This window comes from Onthophagus taurus, chromosome 3 (genome assembly GCF_036711975.1).
Source record: "Onthophagus taurus isolate NC chromosome 3, IU_Otau_3.0, whole genome shotgun sequence".
Classification (NCBI taxonomy): Eukaryota; Metazoa; Arthropoda; class Insecta; order Coleoptera; family Scarabaeidae; genus Onthophagus; species Onthophagus taurus.
The window spans coordinates 22,036,086-22,039,939 of NC_091968.1; the positions used below are offsets into that span (position 1 = coordinate 22,036,086).

A 3,854-nucleotide genomic window follows, 5' to 3' on the forward strand; every position below is an offset into this window, starting at 1 on the left:
GCTCTCCATAGCCAACCAACTATCCTGCCTAAACGCTATCAAACTATCCCTTAACTAGAATAACAACGCGCCATCTGTAAACGACAAGGTCAAGTGAACCATTTTGATAACTTCTATATTTGATTATTTAATATGGTCCATAACAAAATCTGTATATAACTGGTTGTTCCAATTCTTTTCACTTTGACTATTCAAAATTATATTACGAAATTGTTTGAAACCGAGGTTGCTTGTGGTCGAAGTGCTAATTGATGACAGAAAGAAGAATTGTTATGAACATAATCTAAGCCGTCTCACAAAACCTAGCGCCACAGTGTTCCATATTGGGCCCTATTTTATTTCTCATTTATATCAATGACCTACCTAATGTACTATGTGAAGATGCTTGTATGTTGTATGCTGATGATACTACATCAATGTGTTAGTATACCGACACATCATGTTAAAGAAATTAAAACCTATAATACAAAACTGCACAGGCCTCTGCAGAACCTTTCCTTTTCATCTGGCGTATTTCCTGACTTATTAAGTACTAATTAAGTACTAATGTAATTTAAATTTTTAAAGGCGGAGATAAGAACAATAATGCTAATTTTCGTCCTATGAGTATTCTGCCCACCTTTTCCAAAATATTTGAAAGGACCTTTTTCAATAGAATCATCGCATACTTAGACCAAAATAATTTATTACACCCTCATCAGTTTGGCTTTCGAAGGGGTAGGTGCACCTCTGACGTGGTAGTTAAATATGTGAATATCTGTCTTGGCAGCTTTGAAAAGCGTGAATACTGTATGTTATTGTTTTTGGACTTGTCTCGTGCATTCGATACAGTTTCTTATTCAATTCTTGTTGATAAACTTCGCAATGTTTATAATTTTGACGACAAAAGTGTTGCTCTAATCCACTCTTATTTGTCCGGCAGAACGCAACAGGTGACTTGTGGTCAGGTGACATCGGGTAGAGTCACTTTGACTAGGGGTGTTCCACAGGGTTCTATCCTTGGTCCTCTTTTATTTTTGATGACATCGACATTGACTGTTTATTATATGCTGACGATGCCACTTTGATTATCTGAAGAGGCCATTCAAAGATCAGAATTGATTCTAGATAGATCACGTAAATGGTGCATCGCGAATGAGTTGTGTTTGAATGATGGGAAAACAATTAGAATGATTTTAAGTCAGAGAAATTTTAATTTTACTAATTTTGGTAACTCATCGTTTGGTAAATTCTTAGGAGTTCACATAACCACTCCAATATAGAAGTTCAATCATCATGTTGACGCTATAAGTAAGAAAATTTCAAAAAGCATCTTTTTGCTACAAACCTTATTGTCAAGGTGGACCTAGAAGTAGTAAAAACCGCTTACTTCGCGCTTATACAAAGCCATATAGCAGGAAACACTCCCGCTAGCAAACGGGTTTTTAACTTACAACGTAGGGCACTAAGAGTTGTTGGAGGCCTGGGATACATTGAGTTAACTCTGCCATCTATTTATATACTATATTGTATATTGTATGCTCTGAATAATTTCGATGAGATTTTAAATCATGCTGATGTTCACAGATACGCAACTTGTTTCTTACCATGAAACGTAATCTGACACATTTCTTGGTTTCGAATGCATTTTATTCCGTCGATAAATTTTTAAATTGTAATATGGATATTTCTTAGTAAGTAAATGTGAACCTGTAAATTGAACTGACGAGTGTAAGAGAACTATCTTATAGCACAATAAAGATTATGATTATGACATTTATTAGTCGAAGCTCTGTTTGGAATGTAGCTACAGCGGTGCAAAGTAATACATTTGAATTAGCTAAGGTTTGGTTTAATAGCAATAACCTGACCCTAAATGCAAGTAAGACACTTAACCTGATCTGGAACCTGTTCCTCATTGCGAATTTTTGTGTTTATATCTAGACTCGGGCCTTACATGGGGTTAAACTAGCCGGTTTCTTTCTGCTGCTTTTTAGCTGATACAACTGTCACTGTTTCCAATCCTGCGCTGCGAACAGTATATCTCTCACTACTATGATATTGCGACAATTGCAGAGAAACTTTTAGACAGCTTAAGTGTATGGCGCTTCCATGTCTATATATTCTAAAATGAATTAAATATATTACAAACAATATGAAAAAGGAGGAATTTCAAAACATATCAAAATACAGTGTACAACGGGGAATTATATCGAAATAGAAAATTTTAATTCTCCTATATTGTGCAAGTTATTTGTAATAGTAGCCTTAAAATATTGGATATTGTAGCGTAATGGCCAGGATTTACACAAGATATGACCATATTTAATGGGTCTTATATAAAATATAAATTTGAGAACAATGTATTTCCTAATTGTTTTATACTGGAGGATAGTGGTTATGCAGCAAGTGCATACTTGGTTGAAGGTACGTGAGAAATTGTGTTGTTTTGGAGTTTTACAAAGGAGATTTTCTAAAACCTAGGACAATATTAATTATAATCACTGCATGTGCAGTTTTACACAATTTTTGCCTTGAAGATGTTACCACATTTGAAAAAGGAATTGAAGGAACCATGGATGATGTGACGGAATTGGCAGCAATTATTTATAAATGAATATGATCATTAAATTTGTTTTTTATTTATTTTTTTAATTCATTTTTTATTTTTTCCACTTCCAATTGTTCCCTCTCTAATTGAGCCTTCATAATTAATGTTTTAAGTTTCGCCTGCTCAAATTCCTCCCTTAAAATTTTCTTTTTTAACTCGATAGTTTCACCATCTTCCTTGTTTTTTCGAAATTCGTTTCGCTCCTGTTGGATTTTTAAATATAAATGCAATACTTTACCGCGGTGCAATACTTACTTTATCTACAGAATTATGTTTTTTAGCATTCCTTTTAATAAATCCATACAAATCTTTAAGTTGTTTTGCATTTCTTGTTCCCGATTGCGAGTTTTGATTAAACTGTTCCGTGAGTATATCCCAAGCTTGTTTTTTTTCCATATTTGTAGAACTATCGGTATTTTTATTTTCAATTATGGATTTGTGTTCTTTAACTAATTCAATTAACAATTTTTTATCGAAAGAAGTAAAATTTTTCGAACGTTTCTCCATATTCTGTTTTACGAATTGTTTGTTCAAAATTTTTACCGCCACCTATCGACGGTAAGAAACAAGTAACCGATTTTTAGACCAAATCACCAAACAGCCGATATCGCCCGGTTAAAAGATAGGATTGCTCTGATATGTGCCCGATATTATAATGTACGAGAAACCGGGCAGGATGCACATACAACTTATGCTCTGTTTTTAACACACACCACTCTCGTTATTCACACTATCGAGTCGATATTGCTGCTTATTAGTCAGAAACCCAACTGACCGATATCGCTCGAGTTATCGATCAGCTGTGCGATATAGGTTCGATATCTACATGCGTACGAGAAACTATGTATTATCAATCTAGCAACTCGACCACAAGCGACCTCTGCTTCAAACAATTTCGAAATATAATTTTGGATAAATAAGGTGAAAAGAAATGGAATAACCAGTTATTTACAGATTTTGTTATGGACCTTATTAAATAATCAAATATAGGAGCTATCAAAGGTTCACTTAACCTTGTCGTTTGCAGATGGCGCGTTGTTATTCTAGATAAGGGGTGGTTTAATAGCGTTTAGGCAGGGTAGTTGGTTGGCTATGGAAAGCATACTTACCTGGCGTAGGGGTTACCGTGATCAATAAGGCGGTTCCCCCAGGACGAGGCCCTTCCATTGCACTTCGGTCGGGCTGACCTCTGCGATTACCCCTAATGCGGGTAACTCGGGCGCGTAATTTTTGGTAGTCGGGTCTGCGTACGCGCTAACCCGGA

At 35.4% G+C, this 3,854-nt stretch overlaps 1 long non-coding RNA gene and 1 other non-coding gene across 2 annotated transcripts; one reads left to right on the top strand and one right to left on the bottom strand.

Annotated features, from left to right (window-relative positions):
- Positions 1 to 2,601: 2,601 nt before the first annotated feature.
- Positions 2,602 to 3,372, bottom strand: LOC111427485 (uncharacterized). Its single transcript, XR_011639996.1, has 2 exons — positions 2,846 to 3,372; positions 2,602 to 2,793 (listed from the first exon to the last, which is right to left on the bottom strand). It is a non-coding gene; the product is annotated as an uncharacterized lncRNA (long non-coding RNA).
- Positions 3,373 to 3,691: 319 nt separating this feature from the next.
- LOC111427650 (U1 spliceosomal RNA) lies at positions 3,692 to 3,854 on the top strand. The gene has a single exon (XR_002707967.2). It is a non-coding gene; the product is annotated as a U1 spliceosomal RNA (small nuclear RNA).